The sequence below is a fragment of the Lepidothrix coronata genome, unplaced genomic scaffold (assembly GCF_001604755.1).
Source record: "Lepidothrix coronata isolate B3197 unplaced genomic scaffold, Lepidothrix_coronata-1.0 Scaffold19, whole genome shotgun sequence".
In the NCBI taxonomy this organism is placed as follows: Eukaryota; Metazoa; Chordata; class Aves; order Passeriformes; family Pipridae; genus Lepidothrix; species Lepidothrix coronata.
Window position 1 is genome coordinate 8,095,713 of NW_016690199.1, and position 25,021 is coordinate 8,120,733.

Sequence of the window (25,021 nt, forward strand, 5' to 3'; positions counted from 1 at the left end):
TTTTGGAATTTATCAATGATAAATGGGTGTATTTTCTTTTCATAAAAATATTTACCCCATTTTCACTCTGAATCAGTGTGCTGTGGTTAAAACCACAGAAAATAAATGGCTTCCACTACACCCTGTAGAAATTCTATAACCTCTTTGCAATATTTGAGATGCACAGTGATCTAGTAAATCCAGTATGCTGACAAAAGAATCAACCCTATTGTCACAAGTTTGTTCCAATGGTAAAAAGAAATATAGTAAGGGGCTTATTGGGGAGCAAAACACAGTAAAGTTGAGAAATGAACAGCAGTCATCTCTTTTAGAAAGAGGTTGTGTTGTAACACAGAAGGTAACATAATTCAAACCTATAGATAGGAAAAGGAACTCTTGGAAGAACTGTTGTAGTCATGAGTGCCATGTGAGTGAATAGATGGAAGGTAAGATTTTTAATTCTAGTCATTTTGTAATTCTGCAGCTTTGCAATCTCAGCCAATTAACAACAAAAATGTGAATATTTTTTTGATTCAAGTGAGAATAAAAAGAAAATTAATAATTTACTATATTTTTAAATAAATAATAATAATAGAACATATTTCGAAATCTTTTACTTTCATAAAGAAAGGCAGCAAAGCTTCAGACTTTTAGACAAGGGAGTTACTGTGCATTCTCATCAAAGTCCTAGGGAAGTACTCGGCATTGCCTTTCATTTATCAAGGACCAGATTTTGCCACTGTCATTCTCACTGAGGACTACCTTATTCTACAAGTGATCTAATTGACTCAGTGTCAGAATTTGCCTCTAATTAAGGATGTTCTTGTGATTAAAGCACAAGGTGCATGTCAAGAGACTTGTCTTTTCTGTAGGATTGTGAAAGTAAGAAAATACTTCCAAACCGAATGTTAAAATCTCATATTAAAGCAGGATGCCTCCCTTCTCTAATGTTAAAAGCAGAAAACAAAGAACCTGATTTCCAGAGGCTGTAGCATTTCCCAGTCAAGTTAAACTCCAAGGGAGAAGTACTGAACTGTGTGTACATACATCATCATTTGTCACTTGAGAGTAATCTCAAGACCCTTAGTGCCAGAAACACAGGCTGCTGGCTGAAGTGATAGAAAGGAAATAGCACTGAGAAAGTAATTGATCAGATATAAAAAGAGGCATAAGTCCAGACTCCAGATTAATGGAAACCTGTGAAAATGTCTATTTATGATCACTCATGTCTCTTTTTTCAATAATACTAAAAATGCAGCCCACCGCAGGTATTTTTTGAAATACATTTCTGTGTGTTATGGTTTTTGTTATGTTTTTTTGTTGAATTGTCTGGATATCCAGTGCTGTATTCAGTTACTAGCACTTTAGGACAGAAACTGAGGTTTGGGTCTAGGGTCTAGAGTTCAAGTATGAAAAAATTGTAGGCGCGACTGAGACTGATATTATAATAGAACAAATAATAGTTCTGTTATTTATTGTTTACATATACTCTTAATTAATGTAAACAGTACAAAAAGTAATATGAACTATATAAAATTATATCAACAGTAGTGCTGGTAAATTGGTTCTCATTAACAGGACAGGATTTCTCCTAGCAAATGGCTGCTCTTTGTATCACATAGACAGGGTTTTCCCCCCTGCTCAGTATGTACCCCCTTCTAGCTGCAGCTTCAGCCAGCAGCATTTTCAACTGCAGATGAAAATGGTGAAACTTGAAAAGGGACTGAAAGTGTTTAAAACATCCTTGTAAGCCAGAAAATTGATTTGAGATCATAGAGCTATGCAAATCTGCATAAAATGTAAATTGCAAGATAACATGCATGAACAGGAGACAACACGCTTTATGTGTTGAGAGAATGTACTTTGTCTTATGTGGATCATCCTATGGGCTGATTAATGACTTCGACTTTTCAGTCACGGGATCCATTTCTAAAACCAACAGAAGTATTAGGTGATCATCGATTCCCCCCTTAGCTGACAGTAATGATTATCAAATATTAGCATGCTGTCAGTCTCTATTTAAACCTCTTCAAGAATGAATTAAGCATGGAAACTAAATAACCTTGAACCCTCCTTCAAGTTCCCATTAAGATACAGTAGTGTACGAGCTACAGGTAAACACTGTGCATGCCCTGAAATGAAGAGATTCAATATTCCACACTCAGTTGCATTCCATAGGAATGAAATAATTGTGGGGTGGGTGGGAGGAAGGGAAGGGATAAGCAGCCATAAACATACACAGAGTAAAATTTTCAAAACACTTTCGCATTCAAGCAATGGAATATACTGATGGGTATCTTCGGTCTCATGCTGGTATGAGTACTACTGTTGTGTAGATTTAATTGACCTTATTTGACTGTTGTTTATTCAATTGAGTCTGTAGGTGTCTAACCATAGATCTCACATATTTAATTGCTTAATTTATAGGGAGAGTTGCAGAGGTACTTTGTAAAAGGTATTTCTGGTATCTGTTTCCTTCCCTATTACATTAGTGAAATATTGATAAACAGTTAAAACTTTCAAAAACACACATGGAAATTAATACCTCTGATGAGAGGTATTGGCCGAAGTCTGCAGTTAAGTTATGTATCAAAGCTACATCTTGCCATAATGTTGGAAAATATATGCATGTATAAAATTTTGCTGAACACAGAGATGAAACCAGAAGGAAAATAGTAGTGTTGGTGTTGATCTGTACAGTTCTGCTTCTTTTCTTCCACATTTGCTTGCTTTCATCAGTTTTGCATGTATGCACTTGACCAGGGATTAATAGGTTTGTTAACTGAGCCAGGATGGAGATCTGGAGAGGGAGACAGAGGGGAGGGGAAAAAAAAAAGTAAGAGAGAAAGAAAGAAAAACAGCCTGCAGACAACTCGAACAAGCGAATTTTCTTGGCTCAAGCTTTGAAGATAAAGCAGTGCCCTAGGGACTGTGGTAAATATAAGCTCTCGATTAGGCATCAGGCACAAACTGACCAGCCTCCAACCAGATTTGTTTTACAGTGTTTCATCGTAGCAGCAATGTGCTAATATCTTTGTCATTTTAAAGTCACACTGCTTTATTTTTATTTTTTTCAGTTCAGGAGAATGCAACTGTGATCAGCCATTTTAGCTGAAATGATGATTATTTACATTGATTATTTTGTTAGACCATAGATGCATTTCACTATCTATATGCAAACTTATTAATGGGCTTTATTGCTGTTTGACTTCATGAAACCCCTCTGAATTCCTCATTAAACAGGGCTGTATCTGAAGCAAAAAATGCTACTGTCGCAGATATTCACTTTCTACTAACCCTTCTTTCTACTGTGACATTCATATGGCACCATAGTCTTCACAGATGTGAGGCCGTTCACTGCAGCAGAATTTCTGTTCCATCAATCTTGGAACTTACACAAAGGCTTTAAGGAATCTAGAGACTTGATTCCAGCTTAACAGGAGGGATCAGTGATCTAATGGTCTAAAGAGCCTGATCCTTCTCTATCCTTTTAAGCTTCTGGAGATGAGAGCGAGTCAGAGAGAAAGAGAATGAACAAACAAACCTATTTTCCAGCAGCAGAAAAAGAGTGAGAAATGCTGACTAACTCTTGCTTAGCAGCTTTGTTGGGGTGGAATTAAAAGCTCTTTTAATTCCTGTTTAATTATTGGGATTTTTCCATATTAAATGATTAAGATTCATCAGTGCCTGTATGCTCTTAACCTGCACTGAAAACCAGCTTAGGTAGGTTATATTACCTGGCATTTTCTGTGGGTAAAGTTCATATATTAACACAAGTCTGAGAGCATAGTGAGTGCCCAGTAACTTCCTAAGCCATTTGGCAACTTGATACCAAACCAGCTTCTGAATGAACTTGGCATAAGCCAAGTTGACCTGACCCTTCAGGTCTTATATTGATCAGATTTTGGTAAGGCTCAGGCCCTTGTTCTCTGGACTTAAGAAATTAATTAGTACCCAGAGAAGTACTGAACAACTGAATGATTCCAGATGGTCACTGCAATAGGGCTGTTGAAATAAACATTCACGAAAACTACACAATGGGATATGACAAGGCTTTATTTAAACTGTAAGTCTAAAGATTAAAGCCTTGTTGTTCAGAGTTTTCGGTCATATAATGGAGTTTTTTTCTATGTACAGTGCTTATCTTGTCTCTATCTCTGTAGTGTTTGAGCACCTCCCAGACTTTGATGTCTATCTCTCTCACAATACCTCTGTGATACGTCAAGTATTTCTACCTCTTTTTTACAGAGTAACAAGAAGTGGGATAAGGTCCAAGGTCACATAGGAAGAGTGCAGCTTAGGAGGGAATGGAATGGTGACCCAGGCATAGTACTTCTCCCTTTGTTTTCCTCCACAGAATTTGACACTATTGCTGAGTTTTTCTCTGAGACTGATCACTAGAATAGACAGGAAAATATTTGTTTAAAATTTTGTTCTAAATATCATAAGAAGGAAAAGGTTTGGGGGGTAGGCAACCTTATCACGAGAATTCATCAAAAAACACATCACAGCATAATTGTTTTTCAGCTTAAAAATCCAGACAATCTATTCACTTCAAAATCTGTAACTGTTTTGCAAAACTAAGAGATCATATAAAGGGAGAAAAAAGACTTTAAAGATACGTGAAAAGAAATCACTTTTCTGTAGCCAACAGCATATATTCAAATAAATGAAGTTAAATAAAAAAAAAACAACTTAACAAATATCTTTAAAAGTCATGATGTAAGTTTTTGAGGATTTTTTTTTTAATGCAAACAAAAAAAGTTTCAATCTTCCTTCTTTTTAGCCTGTACCAGCAGTGGCTGGTAATGTGCCATTTTAGCTTATCTCCTTATGATCCTTTCTGTCACAGTACCATGCAGTGTCAGAGATTACAGGGAAATAATCTTTATTTGCTGTGAAATAACAAAAACAAAAGTAAATAAAAGGACAATTGTTCCAAAAGATGATAAGAAACCAAACTCATATATGTTTTATTCAAGAAGCACTGAACCAGGTGATACACATATCGACCACTCATGCTCACTCAGCTGTCTTCCCCAAGACCTGGGATTCATTCCCGCTGTAACATGCATGTTCCACATTTGTACCTCCTGGTGCAGATTTGTTGGGCACTATCTTAGCAGATTTTAAAAAAGAAAAGTCCCTATTTTGAGTGCTTTTGATTTGAACAACTTGTGAAAATAAATTCAAAGATTGTGGCAGGACACAGAGACTAATGGCTTGAGACAAATGTTGGGATTCCAACCCAATTTTTTGAATGCAAATACAAAACAGAGCTTCTCCATCAGTATGGATCTTACAGACTGAAAGTATGTATTCTCACACTTACTAGCAATATGCAGTCCATTGAATTAATTTTAATTTTCAATGTTGTAACTGAGAGGAAAATCAAGTCCAGTATGTCGGATCCTACACTCATTATTGACTCAGGCATAATTCATAGTAGTTTGAATCAGTCTGAGTGAATATTTTTAGTTATTACTCATCCCACAGTCATTTCTATCACTAACCTCTCCAAATATCAGTAATGAGAAATCCTTCACAACAGTTTCTCTAGGCAGCATACGTGACTCTATGAATATTTTACATTTTTCTAGTGTGTAATATTTCCAAATTCCATACATACTAGGATGACCAGATTCAAACTGCAAGAAGGGTCAAGCAGGGGCAGCTCTTGTATTGTTGCTGTATGTTCTGCACCCTGCATTGTTGAATTTTTGAGTTTCTTTCCCCTTTCACAACTCTGCACTCTTCCCATTTTAGTGAGAGAACCGCTTCCATCTCTCGCTCTGTTTCGCTGAACTACATAAATTCACCTTTGCTGTAATAGATTGTTATTATACATGCCCCAACAGTTAAAGTGTTAAACAGGCATGAATTTTGACCCTGAGTTTTTTATTTCTCTGATTTTTCACTAAATGCCTCCTGGAGACCCCAATGCTCATCTCAAATGACTGTGTACCTTATTTCTCTCCATAAAGGGAAAGACCCATAAAGCAAGAGAAGATCAGAGGAAACAGAAGGTTCCATCTCTTGTACTTGGGGAAATACTTTCCCAAGATCATAATTTCCTTCTAGGAAAATTATGAAATGCCTTGCTTGAGAGGAAAACACTTTTAAAGATGTTAAAAGGTCTTTATTGCACCTCTTGTTCACACGTCTTGCAATTGCTTTAACTGTGGGTTGTGGCAAAGGTTGTTCAACATCTGAAGACATATATCCACTCAAATAAAAGTATCAGTGTATCTGTATGGAAAATTACTTCTAATTGGAAATTCTTTCAAAACAGTCATAAGACAGATCAAAGAAATGTCCTACATAGGTTGATGACAGCATAGCATTCAAAGAAGTTGTAGCCATAGATAAGAGTTGTGAGACTCATAGTGATGTTGGCATACAAAAGAACAGAAGACAAAACAACAGATAAAGTGTTTTTAAAGAGGAAAGAGAATGAGCATTCACGCACTAGCAAACTTACAAAGGATAGATAAAGTGCAGAGATGCACTTATTCTGACCATGCTTTGGGACATGATGCAGTTGACTCTGCAAAACTGTGAGCTCTGACTAGTATATCCTGCCTATTAGTGTTGTATTTGTTCAGGCTCAGTGCTGCTTTCTTTAGGCCATGAGCAGCATGAATGTAGACCTTGGCGTCTGCACAGAGCAAAACACAGAGTAAGTTCTCAAAGGGCCATGTGCTATGCCAAAATATCATACATACCTCCACCTCTGTCAGTTAACAGCTATGTTTTGAGTGGCAAAGCTGTTCCTGTGCGAACTCCAGCGGTTGGAGGAGGAGCTAATTTTTTCACAGGCAAGACACTGTGAAGGCAGTGCCTCCCACCTCCCATTGAATTCCTGCAGAAGTCAATGAAGTGAGATGCTGTTGAGCACCAGTGCCTGACAACAGCCTCTCCTGACTCCCTGTTCCATGGAAGAGCTGAGCAGAACTGAAGCCAGACTGGGTCTCAGTGGAGCAAAATGCTGTCAACAAGTTGAAGATTCTTCTCTTACCTTTGTGCAAGGCAGAACCTTGTAGCTAAAAGAGATTTGAGTACTATCCTCACAAAAGCACCATATCCAACTTCTCCTCCCTCAAACCTATTTTTTGGAAAATAGAGGTATATGAAAAGCACTGCTGATTTAGAAGAGACAGAAGGAAAGAGTTTGTTCAGAAAGATCGCAGTCACTTAATTGCACGTTCTCCGGGTTATATGTAGTTTGCCTGAGTATAAGCATATAAGTACATCAATTATCATTTTTGCCTTAATAGTCAATTTGTCTTTCCTAATCAAATGTTTCAAGAACAGGTAAAAGCAAGACTGATAGAGAAAAAGATAAAAGAAGTTGAATGTGTGAGGAAGAGAGGAGGCTGAGGTGGGGAAAATTAGGAAAATTGTTTGGTTAGTTACCTTTTATCCTTCACAGTTCTGAACACAGGGTAAGTGCTTTTCCTCCTAGATAGCTGTATCAGCAGAAAAAGGCACAAGTGAGACTACCAAAAATAATGCTTAGAAAAATTACTTGATAATTCTCAGTTCAGAGCTGTGTCCAAATTTCCTTGAGGAGGAAATAGACTCACATCAAAGTGAAGAACAGCAAGTTGCTAGAAACTGAGACAACACTAATTATTTAACCATAATGTCAGTGGTATATAACCAACATTAATTTCACATAAACATGCATAGCAGCTCTATTCCGAAGAGATATAAAGAAAGGGAATGAAATAAACATATTTTTGACTTGTTTTTCACTGTTCTAGACATGAATGCCATGGTAAATGTGGTCCTGATCTTCAAACCCCTCAAAGAAGAGAGGTAAGATAAAGGCCTCTTACTGAAGTAAATAAGGATAGCCATATTGTCAAAATGTGTCATGTACTTAAATATTTTGAGTCTCCAGTGTTTAAGAGCAGCACATGTACATTTGCCATTTGAGCCTATCTTTTCCTCATCATCCTTTGGACACTTTTTATGTACTTTTGTTTGATTTCCTCACTTCCAGGTTTGTAGGGTCTGGAAAATGAAGGGGTGGGAAGAATCACTTGCTTTTGTATGGCAAGGAGGAACAAATAGCTGACAGAATAGTCGTTATTTCCTTAAATAATGACTCACATGGAGCCCTTCATCAAGCGTTGTCACCGCTTTTAATACTATTAGGCCAACAAGAAGTGGGAGTTAGGACAAACTGTATCTGTTTTATAGATGAGAACCTGAGAACTGGTATCTCGAAGTCATGTCTCCAAGGTGCAGTTCTGAACTTCAGAAGCACTTACAGGAAGCCCAGGTAGCATGAAATATTGGTATATTTTAAACCCGTCCCTGTACAAAGATACAAGGTCCTGGAGGTAAGATAGCCCCTACTGACACAGTTAACAGATGTTTCTTAATGAATGAAATTAGCTTCAATGTCCAACTGATTTGGAAATTCTGCCTCCACTTCTGGATCTAGTATCATGAATGCAAGCTGAAGTACCTTCATTCAGACACTGCATTGCTTAGTCATGTGCTTAAGTGAAAAAAAACTGTGAAAGCAACAGTCAAACACTGATTTTGTTTGAACAGTTGATCATTCTTCCACCACTGCACAAAGCTGACTGCAGTAGATACAAACACACTGCGGGGATAATGAATATCCAGAGCCTGTGCAATGCAGCTGTGTTCATAGCCACTTCCTCATTTGCAATACGGTTGAATCTCACCTTAAGCCTGGATGCTGGAGTCATGTTTCCAGAGAATCAGGCAGCATATCTAAGACAAAATTGAGTCCTGGGGCAGCTGAGATCTGACATCTGTAGTGTACTTGGTTCCATCCGCAACTGAGCTACACAGGTCAGGGGTTGGAAAGGTTTTTGTGATGACATACAAATGCATAAGATACAGAGTCTCTCTGGCAACCAGAGAACCAAGGAGTCTGATTCTGTCTAGTAGTCTGAATAAAGGGTGTTTTATCTTCACTGCAGCATACTCCTGTCTCTTTTCCATGGCATGGGAGACTTTAGTGATGGGGTCAAACAGCTGTCACATATTGCACAAACCTACAATGGGTAATGGATACAGTTATACTTCATGTAGATTAGTCACACCCAAAGAAAACTTGCTTTTAAAGTGGAAACAAAAACCAAAAACATTCTTTTGTCCTTTTTCTCTTTTTCTCTTGAATGACCAAAATGATCATATTAGCATTGCTCTTCACAAAAATAATGTGCTGATAATACTTCTACAAATCCTGCCTGCTTTCCACTGTAAGCACAGGGAAAATGAAAAATTATTTCAAGATATAAATCCAGATAAGAACTGATATTTGCAATGGATAAGAATCTGTCTAAAACTTTGACAAGGAGTAGAGTACTGTACACAAAATGTAATGCAATAGCTCCCTTACTTATTCCTGTTTTGCAGAAAGCAGAAACTGTTCTTGCCATGCATTACCCCTATTATGTTCCTTCTTGGGAACCTGAGACCTTTTGAATCTATCTTCTGAACCATTTTAATATGCAGCAGAACAAAAGGATCACAGTGTCACTGATGAATATATTGTAAAGCCAAATCCATAATTACAAATAGCAAATGGAAAATGTATGCAGATATATAGCTAGAAAAAAGTACCATATGCAAGTACAAAAATAATATTTTTTCACCATATTTATGGTAGTTAAGCTTCTCCCCCTCCCCTTTTTTCTTTCCTCTGGCTCCTCTCAAAGAAATCTTTCTTTCAATAGTCTCTTCAGACATGGAAAGGGACACCAAGGGGAAGGAAGAATCAGCTTTCATTGATGCCGTGACTAAGGGCCATGGTCTTGGCCTAGACCCCTGACCCTCATGTCTGTAACATTATGCACAGTGTCTGGTGTGATCAGCCCAACCTTGTTATTCAGCTTTTGTACTGTGCATATTTAATTTCAAAACACATTCCAATGGCAGCGGGGAAAAATTCGCCCTCTTTTAAGTGTATGATTCACCAGCTCTTTAGAGTCAGTTGGTGGCAGATGGGCAAGTGTGAAAACTTCTATTTGTGATCTCACACTATATAATGAGCACAAGCCACCACTGGAATCGCAGTTTCTGCATGGAGAGCACTGTGCACTCAGTTCCCTCTCAGAACTGGTTCTCTTAACTTACGCCACAGTGGGAGCTGTACCAGGAGGCCTGGACAGGGTCACTGTCCCCCAAAAGCGTCCCAAAGAGTACTTCAGGTTTTCTGAAACTCCCTGCACCAGCCTTTTGCCAAGACAGCACACTGCAGGGCAGCCTTTGCGCTTCATGCCTTGTAGGGCCTGGCAACCAGGCTCTGCCTTTCCACCTTAGGTGTACCTTTACCAGAGAATACATGACATCTGTTCTTTGCAGCACTCAATCAACTGCTTTATAAAGCAGCAGTCCATTTTCTAAAGTGCTTCTTACATTTGAACCTATAAACCCTCCAACTTTTGCACAAAGTAGACTCAATCTGTCCTGTGGTCTATAAACCAGACAGATTTCCACTAGAGCAAAGAATTCAGTTTCATTTGGGCTTGACACTTAGTATACATTCTCTGTGGCTCAGATCCTAACTTTCAGCTGAAGTTTTAGCAGAAAAGAAGAAAATAATGAGATTTCTAGAGAAACTACACAGAATGAAAATTGACAACAGTCATATCTTAAAGACTATCATCGTGATTCTCTGTCCTTAAATGTGAAGAATACAAACTCTTGTGCAAGTTGTGCACAGGAAATGGATTAATTTTCTCCAGTTAAAATAGGGACCTGGTATAAAGTTGACCAATAATGAGACATGAACATTTCTGAAATTGAAAACAATTCATGCTCGTATGGTATTATTATAGTGCACTATAGTGCTAACTAGGAATCAGAACTTGATTCTGCAAGGCACTGTACAAATAACAAAAGAAATAGTCTCTATCTCAGAGATCTTGACATTTATTATACCTGATAAGATCCAGAACATTTAAGTTATAAATAAGGAGAATTAAATGATGATAAAGTAAGATGTTATGGCATCTGCAGCTCAGCTTGCTTTGTATCTGCCCAGTTTCAGAGAAGTTTTATTTTCTTTTTCTGAGTCTTCAGTTCCTTACAGTTTTTGGCAAGGACCAGAGACTTAATCTTGTGAAGTGCTGAATGCCTCCTGTGATACCATCATCCCCTTAGTGACAGCCCCCGAAGTAGAAGGACTAAAAATACTGTAAAATAAGAATGAAAAAAGAGGCTCTGGAAATTTGAAAATAAAAATTGTTCTTGAAGGGTTTGCAGCCCAGTTGAGCGACTTTTGGCTACAAAAAAGATTAAAGAAGGTCAATGATTATAAGGTTCAACATCCAGGGATTTGAGTACACATCCAGCATGAACTGAACTTCAACCACTTCTTGATGTATGCCTAATACACTTCTTCATAGGGTTAATGTACATCAGCACAGGGCAGTAATAGATTTAATATCTAATGCAGATTGTAACAATGGATAACTGTAAAAACCCAAGAGAGGAACTTTTGTACATGGACAGTTTTTAGGATCACTGTTTGCACTGCAGGAGGAAGATAAATTATTAGCTAAGCTGAGAAAGGAACAAATTGTAAGACATTAATAAAAATATTGAGTAAGCTTATCTGCCATTGCGTTAACATTGGGAGTTCTTCCTGCAACTTAATGGAAACCTCTTCAGTATATGTTCTTTTCCTTTTTTGCTGTATCTTGTGTTCAAAAGGCATAAAATGTGTTTTTTACTTTCTTTATGCTTACTGTTATTATTTGTGGTTGCACCTCACATGAATGAGGGGCTTTTTATACAATCACAGCAGGTCATCTCTAGGAGTTTTAATAATAATAATATAACCAACAAAGAGACCAGAAGAAATAGAATTTAAGTGAGTGAGACCTGACAGTTCTTACACACTAATTTGAATTAGAAGAATTGTGCTTCTCCTTTAGCTCTTGCCATTAAAAATATAGTTTGACTGGATTCATTCTAAAATTAGAAAGATATTACATCAGGTATCATCGCAACTCTGTCTTTCAGATACAGTCAGTCCTCTTGGAGTTTACCATGTCATGTAAAGACACTGTGCTATATCTTCAGGGATAACAGGTCAAGGTTCAAGACATGGTTCAATATAACAGTAGGCTTTCATTGTAGATTTTCATTCTTTTTCTTGTTTTCATGCCATCCACGATCAAACTGTGTTTGTGTTCAGGTCTCATGGTAGCAGGGGCCCTAACCAGAAAGCCAGCTACAAACTGTCCCATGTTGTCTCGTGCTTGAAATCCAGACTGGTTCCAGGATCCCAATAAGTTGATCTCAGCTCCAGTTTTCAGTTAGCAGGGAAGCTAAAATAGACATTTTTATTTAATTAAGCTACACAGATTATGAGTAATATAGAGATTATTAACAAATATTTTTGAGGAAAGAGAAAGCAGTGTGTTCTCTCTCTCTCTCTCTCTCTAAAAAAAGACCTTGGCCCAGAGCCAGTTATTATTATAAACTGACTGAGCTGGCACAAAGCCAAGAAGCTGATAATTTAGCATGAAGCCAAGATGGATGGCTTTTCTCCCATTCCCTTCTTTCAGATATAGCTTGTGGGTGTGACAAACGTTTCTACCGCCCAAATTTTCAAAACTGCTCACGGATCAAGTGTGTGTCTGTCTGTGTGGGTGGGGCTGGTGCTGGGGGAGATCTGCCATATATTTATTGTGTGTTTAGCAAAGGATGACACCCTGCTTGGAATCTTACAAGAGTTCAGCTGCTGCCTCATTTTATTTTGTGAGGCAGATGACAAATTCAGATGTCCTCTTCCTGGGCCTGATTTTCTTCTTTGATACTTGAGAGAACTTGTCAGGCCCAAGGATATACAAGACCGTTGTCCTTCAGGAGCACCAAATTCAATGGCAGCTCTTCTGTGAGCTCAGAGTTCATCAGAGAATGGGACAATAGCCCATCCAGACTTTTAGACTTTTATCTTGTTTATCTCCAATTCTGTTTGCCCCAGATGGACAGTGGTGAGTGCAAGACAGCCCTGAGACTGTCTCAGGGCAGGGGCAGGGACAAGGAGCTTCCTGACTTGGAGCAATGCTGTGGTGACATGCAGTCAGTCACCTTCTTGCCATGATGGCTACAGGATGCTGTAGTCAAGGAGGTAGACGATGGAAGCATTTCCTTTTTATTTCCTCTCATTTCCTTCTCTAAAGAATTTGCATGGTAAAGTATGGTATGAGTCATGATGGTTGTGTTAGCAAAAGTAACTGAGAGCCAGAACAGATTTAGGGTGTGGGAGGCTGAATGAGGGGCCAGTGGACAAGGTTTCGCACATTAGAGAACTGTATCTGCAGTTGACCTGGAGCAAGTATATCTCTCTTATCAGTCTGTCCATCTCTGGAGCTAAGCTTTTGCTTAGCTTTTCTTCAATGACTTGAACAAAGATGGTGAGCAAAGAAAGACCTCCTCAAACCTAGGAAAAAAAATATACTACAGTTATTGCTCTCAATCTGCATTGATCCTACCTCAAGCTTTTCATCTCCTCATTGAACATTTCTGATCTTCTACACAAGTCCTCAGAAGCATATATTTTGAGTTTACCAGTAAATTTCAGCTGCAATGGATTAACAGAGAGATGGTAGAACAGCACCTTAGAGGGCAACTAAGAAGGTAATTAAGTGGAAGATTTTCAATATAGACAAGTCTTCTATGACACTTTGTTTTACAGGCTTCACTGCAATTCTACCTATGGTACAAGAGTGAACTAACTGTCAACCACTGTGTGGCTCTGAATAGTGGGATAATGTGTTGAACAAATTAAATGATTGTATGGTACAACACTGTGTCTGCAGCCATTCATATTAAATTAAGTCTGTCTCTTACCCAGACTAAGAATAGCATAGGATTTAAACTTGCTTACCATTGCACTAGCAAGAGATAGAAGAGTTCAAAACTGTCCTTTCAACCACTCTGTCCTTCTCTGTCCTATGCTACCTCCTGCAGAGAGTACTCAAGAGATGTAGAAGGCTAACAAACTGAGGCAGATGAACATGTAGGTGACTGGATCTCACAAAAATCATCACACATATGGTTACCAAATACCCCTGGTCCTGCCCAAATGCATGCATTACACACAGGATCCAGCTAGACATTTATCTGAGCAGACACAAAGAGAACTTTAAATGGCTCTTGACTAAATGGAGATGTGAAAGACAGAGTCTAGTTGAGCCAATACATTTTCTGTATTTCTTTCTTTAAAGCGAATGATGGGTATTCACTGGAGATCTAAAATAAAATAACCTGTTCATCAAGCTTGCATAGTGAAGATACCCTCCAGATGAAAAATTATAGCCAACTAAGCATGACTAGAAACTCATATGTCAAAGTCTCAGGACCAGATTCCAGCTTGTGAATAATTATTGAATGCAAATTAATATATTATTTCTTGCAAATCAAATACAGTCAAATGAAAAAGAACTGCATGGCCAGGTTCTCAGTGAGATTGTCTGTGCCTCTTAAATGTACCAATACAGATCTCTGTTAGCAGCAGGGTGGTGGTAGCAATAACAAACACAGCTGATTATGATGAGAAAGCATGATATTCTCATCAAGGCTGCAGAGCCATTTGACTGGAGACTTTGGGCCTGATTCTCTGTTACATTATGCCCACTTTTAAACAGTGGAATCGTTATGAGTGCAGTGGAGTTATTCCGGCTTAAAACTGGAGTGATATGCTACAAAACAAAGCTATGAACTCTGGAGGAACTGATGACTCTATTTTTCCAGTGCAGAAAAAGGGTGTGTTTTACTGTAGAGAGATTCCAGTTGCATGATTACAAAGGATAAATGCCTGAGTATGAACTACAGGCTCTGGTCTCCAGGAGGTGGGCCTTGGTTCAGCAGGGTGCTTAAGTACTTGCAGAATGTTGAGTAATAAGCAGCTCCATGACTCAAAAAAAGGTCTAACTATAGAAGATGTGGTTTAGTGGTTGAAGGCAAGATCTGGGATTCAGGGCTTTAAGCGTTCTAATCCCAGCTTTAGTGGTCTCTGTGGTCTTCTCTATTTTTAATGTGTAAGTGGTAATCCTTAACTCATGAAAAGGGCTAAGCTTTATTACATAACATCATGGTTCACTTTTACTTTTGTTATTGTTCAGTCTCTCCAAGTATTATACTTACCCCCAAATACTTTGCTTTTGTAACTTGCAGCATGTCTCTTGTTCATGTCTGGTACTGCTCTTGAACAACCTGCCATGGTTTAACCGAAGCTGGCAACTAGGCACAATTAACTCTAGCCCAGCCAAACCAGCACACAACCTTTCGTCAGAAAGAGAGAAGCAGAGACTTTCCACTGGTAACTGCACACTACAATGGATGTTAGGGTTCTCTGGCTATCCAGGCAAAGCTGGGAAGGGCAGAAAAATACACCTTTCCTTGAAAAAATACATACAACAGATTTCTGTCAGTTTGACTGGCAACTGAAAGACAAGGATCAGAAAAGACTTACTCACTCCATAAAGTACTTTTCTATGAGTATAGGTAACTCTACATGAATAGGCATCGTTTTAAGACTAATCCACATAGTAAAGGAAATGCACCTCACTTCTAAGCACTGGGAATGATTCATTGTTACGTGTCATCATTTCAATTAGAAAATTTTTGTCAGTGACATAACAGGCTGATAGTGTATATCTTAGTTTTTAGTCTACAAAGCATGCATTAGAAGTCCAGAAAAGAAGACAGAGGTTTCTGTACCTGTGCCAAAAGTTCTGGCACCAGATCTTTTTTTGATACTCATTCCTAGACCAGTCTTGTCCTTACTCCAGGTAATTGAAAAATTCAGTGACATAATGACATGGTGTATTCTAAATATAAGAGTTTATTTGAAAAAAAAAAATATTCTCTGGTCTGGAATAGACAGTCACAATGATTGCCATCAACTAACTCACAGACACCTTCCTTTTTTAGAAACTCCTATATGCTACTTTAAGTTCTCAAAAAGCTACTGAGTTTCAGTAATTAGTACAAAATTTGGTAAACATAATATGGTTCAAAATCTGCAATCTTGCAAACTTTCCCACAAGCACAATGTAATAGTAAAATGCCAGCAATAAAATATTCTAACACTAAAATCTTAGTTTCACGTTTTTTTACATAAATGGTAATGAAGATGTGAATAATACTACTCTGTATTACCTTCCTGCAAAATTGGAACAATATAGACAAAAGATAGGTGTAAGAGACATCACAGTCCTCTACAGGTGTGTTGTGTAAATTTTGTGCTGTGTTTCTTAAGTGGATTTTGGTATTCTTCATCTTCTCCGTTAGTATTGGATTTTCAAATGTCTGGGGTCTGGCAAACAGGGAATAAGGTAAACAAATATGGGTGATTTATTTTACCAGTTTTTGCTTGTTTGCTGAAAATGTCTGCTAAAATTTTCAATCATGAGTGGTGATGAATGGGAGAGTGTGATGGAACAGCATACCAAATGGGATATGGACCTTTCGTCGAAGTTGAGCACGTTCAGCTGACCTACCTGGATATTGGTATACTGCTGAAAGCTTGTACTGCAAAGGTTCATTGCCACAGGAATGAAGAAACATGAGGCCCTACAGAAATGTACAAATGCTGCTATCAGGAATTGACTCTCACAAAGGAATTGGAGAAAGGAATTCAACCTGAGTTTCAAACATTTGTCCTTTGGGATTGTAATAGGAAGCTTTTATTGCCTTCCAATCACGTTTTAGTCAGAGCCAGATCTGTAGGCTGTGTTGTAAGCACATCTACTGGATGGACCCCTCTGGGAAAATACCTCACAGGTAGAGGCTGAGTGGATTTAGGTGGTGAATTAGACAATGAGCTTTCATGGCAATGTCAAGAGTAATGGATTTCCGAAAGTCTCCTATTGATTACTAATTGAAATGCAGATGTCCACTTTTATTGTGGACAGCATCCTACAACTCCCATTCTTCCCTGTGCTATCAAAATTTTCTGCAATTAGTATCCCATGCCTGAGTAAGGCTCAGAATGGGTCTTCGGCTATTTGACAACAGTTTTCCAATTAATCACAACAAATTTTAATTCTTCCTAACATTCTCACTAGTGCAGTCAAACAATTTATGTGCTGCATTGTATGTAAACAAAAAGTATGAAAGAAAAGAAACCATAAAAAATAGAAGTTAAATTATAGAACCTTAATATTATCTGTTGTTATTCTCTAATTGCCCAACCTAAGACAACATCTTTGGTCACCTGCTAGGTCACATATCTGTATCTAGGTGAATCTATTGAAATGCGCCCTATGCTACGTATTCTGTCTGCCCGTTCTGTTTGCTTTTAAACCTGAGTGTAGATCCCCCAGGCATTCATAGTGCACGTAATCCCATGTGAGACGGTAGCAGCAGGGGACAAAATGAAGCAAGAGGATTGTATCTGACTGAGTTACTTGAGAGGAGTTGCTCACTTGACCAGAACACTGGTCACCTGCCTTAGGCATCCAATTAAAAAAGAAGAAAATAAAATCCGTTTCCGCAGATATTTTTGTACCTTTTTTTTTTTTTCCACCTGAGACAACTTTGATCATAGGGAAGCAAGTGCACAGGGTATGGAACATATGTCTCATATCTAGAGAAGTACTTCAAAAACATATGTGTTGATACAAAGTGATTTGCAAAACTCTCCTGATTTTGAGCCTGTACGTGGCACCAATTTTTTTTCAGGCAAGCATGAAACCATAGTATGAGCATTTTCCTCTAATACAGATCAGTGGGAGTGGTATCATCAGATGGTCAATTGGAACTCTCCCTGGAGGGCTGAATACAATTTTACCTCAGCCCAGGTTCAGTTGTGTCAGCTGGAGGAACCTAAAGGGAGTACACCTGTATGTGACCTGGGAGAGTTCAGCAGAGATTACAGACATACTTACTCCATGGAGCATAAGAACTTGGAAGACACAAGGGAGGCAGAGAGAATATGACAAGGTGAACATGGCTGTAGTTTTCCTAATTACGTATAAAATGTAATCACATAGGAAGGTCCTAGCACAAGAAACCTTAGTCATCACCCATGTATTATCTTCATTATTTTACTACTTCACAGAGCTTTGCAAATATGAGTGTTCTTTAAATGCAAGGTTAATAATTTTCCTGAAACTTAGCTTAGTGATTTCGGAGTACATTTTTGCATCTGTCAGTCACTGGTAGCTTGTAACTCAACTCTGCTTTCAGTGAACGATGCTTAAATGAATTGCCTTTACTGTAGCATAGCAACTTATTTATCCAGTCTTCACTGTTTTCAGCCTGTCTCTTTCTCTGTCCCTTATTACATCTAGTATCTCAGTATCTGATACTCTTCTGTGGATTTTAGCCTGACAACACCCCTGTCAGGTAGGAAGTATTCTCCCATTTTTCAGACACGGGAAAATTTGGGACTTGTGCAAGGTCACAGAGGAAGTCCGGGTGTGAGCTGAGCATTTGGTGCGGGCCTTTGGGATCTGGATGTACTGAAATAGATGCTAAATTAGAGTTACTAATCAGGCTGTGTAAGAATAATAAATGTGAATGGCCTCAGTTTTTGTAAATAATCAACTACTTGTAGTGGTTGTGTTTTGGTTTTTTATTCTTTTCAAATCTGTTTCCAAAGACGATTTAAGGATTACATAAATTGCACTAATTACACAAAACTTGGGGTTTTAATGCAGATTTTTTTATTAAACTATGTTATTTCATTTCCATAACATTATATCTTAAAATTTATGAGTAGACTCACGGGGAACAAAACAAAAACATTCCGTATTTACTTCACACAAAATTTCTGTAAGGCAGGAGAAAATACGTAATGACTCTAGCAAGGCATTCCAGGCTGACGTAATAATGATGAAAAAATCCCTCATTTTGGTGATATCACAGAAAATGATGAAAACCGTATTTTGTATTTAAGAGTGGAGTGGTGTTTAAGAATTCAAACGGCTGGTTTTGGCAGACATCTAATTGTAATACTGTACCATCGCTTCAGGCAATTTTCTTTGATTTAATTAGATGAACTGTGGTATTTTTTTCTTTTTGCAAAAGGCTTTATTATGTAGAAATGAAATATGTATAAATTTAATTTTTAATCTTGTCACTACAGAGTAGGAAGGAATAAGCTGATTCTTTTAATTTACCCTCTTTGTTTAAGAAAAAAATTAAATTAATCTTATCACAAATGTTTATGAGCAACTGATTTGAGTTTTGCACTCCAGTCAGAAGTGATAGAGTTAAGATTTCTCTATGTTTCTTCTGAATTGAATGTACTGAAACCCTCTTTGAGTGTGTAATCACAAACATTTTGAAGCCTCAATGATGTTATTTTTCTTCTAGACTATGATAATATTGTCACTTAAATCAGAGTTTGGACTAGAAAATAGATCATTTTTTATTTGCATTTTTGATTTGTTTGTGGATTTTTCATTAGTCTTTTTGGTTTTGTTTGGTTTGGGTTTTTTCAAGGTGGGGGTTTTGTTTCTTTTGTTGATTTTTTTTCTTGGTTTGTTGTTGCTGTTGCTGTCGTTTTTCTTTTTAACATACTTGTCTGTGAAGTTTAACTCCAAAAAGTAATTAATCACCAAAGATTTTCTTTAATACTGATTTCAATTTTTTTTTGTGGGCCAAATCCAGAGGAGGTAATTTTAAGTAAGTTGCAAGCGATTATGATTACAGGTAATCAACACTACTCACGGGGCTATATGTCGTCAGGTTTCAGGTAAATATTCCCCACTGTTTCAAATCAGCTGTCCACTTTAGTTTCCTAGATCGGAGAATGTTCTTGCAATGTCCAATATCTAGAACTATTTATTGATTTTAAAATATTGGTTATTGTGAGGTATCTTCAAAATTCTGTAGAACCACAGAACCATCCTTGTGCTTCTCTCTAGGCTGAAGCCAAAAGACAAAAAATCCAACTTCTTAGAAGAAAAATGAAGAATTTTCGCTCACATTTTTGGGACCCTACATTCTACCCTGTATTTTAAGATGGCTGATTCAGGAGCTCTTGAAATCAAGGACAGAATATCCTCTGGTTTCAGCACTGAGGCTTTTCCTTGTGTTAAAGCTGGGCTTATACTCCACAAACCTCAATTCGTTTTACCAGCCTGACAAAGATGTTTTCTTTCCAGTGGCAGTGGGGATGGTAGGACAGTTAATTGAATTATCTTCTGCTGTCAAATTGCTAAAAAAAGGGCAGGAGAGTATTTGCATCTTTGTCTTTTTTTTTTTTTTTTTTTTGGCTTGTCATTGAAAAGTGTTGATGCACTTGAAGTTCTTGTCTAGTACCAATTTTAATAGCAGAGGGGTCCACAGTGATTATCACAGCTCGGTCAAGGCCGTATGGGTCAAATCTATGCTCTGATGGATTATCTAATGAATCTTTTTCCTTTCTGTAAATATTTTTATTATAAAGGGTGAAACAGTAGAAAATTCATCTTGCGTTGTGTATATATTTCTTATAATGATGAAAGTGATAAGATCACACTCTAGTCAGAACAGAAGGGTTTTTTTTAAATAATTTCTTCTTTTGCTGGAAGAATGCACTTTTCAGTGGACCTTAACTATTCATGAGATCAAGAGTTTTCTTCTTAGAATTTTTTTTGTTCCAAATAATGTTTCTTGGCAGTAATTGAATTTAAATAAACTTTAAGAAAACTCCAACAAACCCTTCCAAAATTAAATCATATATTTTCTGTCAGTATTTTAAATAAAAATTTCAGGTTGATCTGAAATGAAAATATTCTCTAACTAGTTTTTTTCACAGTTTAACTCAAAGAAATTAGATTATTCACAGTTCTCATTCTCAGTAACTAAATTCATAGCTTTTTCTTTGCTTCAATTTTTTTTTATTTGTTATTTGGATTTTGTGGTGGTTTACACCAGTGAATGAAAAAAATCTTAGTGCTAAGCACTTTTTGCTTGCACTTTTTTAAAAACTTACTTTTTTCTTTGTTTTAGACTGATGAAATACTAGCTATCTGCACAGAAATGGAATGCAAATATTTAACCCTGATCCAATTTTTTATCAGTTTATGTGTTACTAGAGGGAGTCTGATTTTCTCATGTGGTTGCTTTTCAAAGTGGAGCATGTCTGGCTGTCTATTCCTTAGTCCCAAACACTAAATATAGGACTAACTTCTTTACCAGTCTATAAGAAAGTAGCTTCAGAATCTCCCTTATTTCTGCTAAAAATAACAAACATCTTGCTCAAGATTATTCAACAGCATTTTTTTTCCTGACAGTACAGACCCCACAAGAAATAAGAGATGATTTTGTAGAGCCAGGAGAAATTTTCTTTATAAAAGGTATTTTCTCATCATCTGTTTAAGCCAGCTTCCTCAAGCCTTTGCTGCTACAGTGAGCAGAGACGAGAGTGGGTTCTGGAGCAAACCGAGTGTTTTAAAAATTGGTACCAGGTGGAGGAAATCAGGACTGTAAAGTTTTGTTCTGAGCTAGCAGCAGATCTTGTAAAGGGCATTCTTCCTTTTGTTTTTATTTTTGAAGGAATCTAAACCACATTTGTAGTGTAGATAGCTTGCATGTGCACTGATGTGAACTGAGATCAGAATCTGAACTGCCAGTAAAATGTGCTACAATATAATCTGCTATACCAAGGGGTTGTAAGCAGTAATTATTGTTTGCAAAGCTCTTCGAGCTCCTCAGAAGAAAGATGCTATAAAAGTACAAAATACTGCTGTTATTATTATTATAAACTTCTAAATGCCAAAAACCAGGCAGTAATAATAGAAGTGCTGAAACAACTTTAACAATAGTGATGTGAACACATTAAGCTGTAATAAAGCCAGAGTCAACTAAATCAATCAAGTAGGCCTTGCAAACTGCTTGTTAGGACAAAATTGCATCTTTTCTAAAATAAATACAAGAGCATTCTCAGCTGGTGTAAATTAGCCCAGCTCCACTGGAGTCCGAGACTTGGATTTAAAATGAGAGTTGCATTTTTTTAATTTTTTTCCCTTTTCTTTTCTTGTTACCATTGTTCATCTATACATGACTGTCTGTGTGTGTCAATGTGTGTGCAGTTGGATATGCATGGTGCAGAAACATCAGTGCTGACAAAATTTATATCAGTTTAATTTAGGAGAAAATCCAAAGTTGCGACAAATAAGTTTAATTTCAAACAGGAAAAGCCACTTGTGTTTCTACCCATGCACAGGTGAAGTTCTGAAATAGCTGTTTTCATGTGACATGCTCTGTAGCAAATGTCTCTGCATCAGCCTTTGCGGGTGTTATATCAGAAGAGAGGATGTTTTTGTAAAGCAGAAGAGGGACTGTAAGAAAGAATGTTTAAATGTATAAAATTAGAAGTTATACACTGCTACTTACTGCTCCTCCCCTTTATTGACTCTTGCCCTGAACAGTCACAATCTTTACAAGACTATCAAACACAACCACTTAACCCTCAAATTTAAGTGATAAGTAAGGCAACTCATTTTGCCAAAAATCAGACAATTTTCAAAATATTTTGAAGAAGTTTTAATCAAGTACTTTTTCTAATTGTTTTAAAACACTTTTAAAGTCTAAAATCTTGGTTTTAGAACATACTCAGGCAACATGTCAATGTCATAATCTAACTACACCAAATTTATATGTCATATTGTGATCCTTCAGAAAGATAACATATAAAGCATATATGATTAAATATGTTAGAATTAGTATCTTGTTCCAATAAGAATGCTCTTTTGTTTCTGGAAACAAAATATTTTTCTTGTAACTATTATGAAGATAAAATTTCATACTGGTTTATGTTGTCAGCTAAACTTATGTCAGCAAAAAGAGAACGAAAGGAAGAAGCACGAGATTCTAAGACTCAGTACAGTTTTGTCACTGACTTTCCTATTGCTTGTTCTCTCAGCCTTCTTCTCCTTAGTTGTAAAATGAGTGTCATAACACCTAAACTACTTTGTTAAACTGATAGTAAAAGAGAGACAGTCTGAATCTCTGTGCTTACTGAACAGTTTCTCATTTTTGATTTCACAGCTAATTATGGACCAGGGGAAGAATAAATGCAAAGGAGGAGTTAAAGTCCAAAATGCCAAAGGATATGTATTTTGAACTGTGACTCAATGTCTGACTTGGTTATGAACCCCAACTCCAAGTCTAAGCAGATGTTTCAAATCTTTGCATATTGCAGCTTGGGACCATGAACAGTTCTAAGAGACTTATTATAATTTATTATTAATAGGAGTAATGATTGATATTGTTGCATTATTTAATAATTGCACTACTTTCACTATTTAATAATAATTATTATTTGCACATGCAGATCAGGTAGTTAAGGTTCTTTTCCAGAAGAAATGCAAATAGAGATTAATGAGTGATTCATAGCAAGTAAGATAATTTGATAATTTTTCCCCTGCAATTAAGCATCATTTACTTGAAGTGATCCCCAGTATTATCATTGTGTGCTCAATTGTTCAGTAGTGAAATCACTACTGAAATCAGAAGGAATGGTTTCTTTGTCCTGATTACCGGAGCATAGGTTGTACAATGCTTGTTAGCTCTTTGTCTTGACAGCTAAGACTGCAATCCCTTAAATCAAGAACTATGGTCTAGTCAACCTATGTGTAATGCCCAGAAAAATGGTGCTCTGGGCTCTTTTAAATGATTAAAATTCTTGTACAAGTCAGTAATAAAAATAAAATTTCTAGTGCAAATATTTCTTGAAAATAAATATTGATTAATGTCTTCTAGAAGTACTTGAGAAAGGCTCCAGAAAACCAATTTCTGTAAAGGAGCACTATGGCTGTTGAATTAATACTTATTCTTTGAGTAAATAACAAGAAAAACAGTCAAAGTATAATAATATGATTAAAACTTATTTTCTTTTATTCATAAAAGAAAATGTACCAAATATAAAATTTATATAAAACTTTTTAAATTATATACAATCTCCAGTTAGCTTCTTGGTACTTAGCGTGGCCATCTTTCCATCTTGTGGCTAGAGTGGGACTCTAAGACTTTGTACTTCAATGATATAGATACATTAAAATATAACACAATTGATATATATTTATAATATGTGAATTGTTGTTTTCCCATCATCTTCACATGTAAGTACCTAACTAACATCAGGAAAGATAACTATACTATCCTGATATCAATTTTAAATATTTGCTTAAATATTTGTAAGATTGGAGTCTTACAGAAAACTTTAAAACAGGTTAGATTCATCCCCTCTGATTATCCTTCGTGACGTAGGCCAAGTTTGAGGTGCAGAGTCAATCTGTAATCAGTTTAGTTTGTGGCTTTTTTTTTTTCCCCTATATGGGAAAAACTCTGCAATAAGAAGCAGCAATAGTATTTTGAGAAAGTTCTGCTTATGTAGAAGGTTTTCTGTTTCGGCAGACACTGCTCAGTATGCAATTAACAGTGTCCATTCTTGTTTTTATAAGGAGCATTTTAGCAATTAGGAACTTTTTAATTAAGTCAACTGTGTTCTTAGCTTGAGGCCTTTTGGGTGCACTCTTCCTCAGGAAAGCGAGATAACATCCAACCGAGACTTTCTTTTTCTGCAGTAGTTCTTCCAATTTCCACTCACTAATAGGTCAGTGCCTCCCTTTTAAAGGTGTTAGCACAATTTTTAATTTTTATTTTATTTTATTCTTATTTGTTTTATGGTTTGTGTCACCTCTGCTTCCGTCAAGATTCCTCTTTCAATAAGATGCTGATTGGATGAATATGGCTTCCAGTAACTCAGCCTTTGTTTTGTAAAAACATTATTACAACATTGTATAACACTTTAGAAATGTTTCAAATTTAGGCTGGCGTGGTGACTTAGCAGACTAGGGGGCTAACATATGGAGTCTGCTACACACTAGAGACTGTGGTTTTATTGCTGGCACCACTAGTCAAGTCAGGATTAGCAACCATAGTATTTTCAGCAAGATCTGGGATCACAGGGCCTCAGGTGTGGTTACCTAACCCTTGCCAGAAGTAGGACAAATACTGAAGGGTGAAAGTAAAGCCTGATTCAGTATAATCAGAGGGATACTTTTGGTATAAGGGCTACATTTTTCTTAGGATTAAA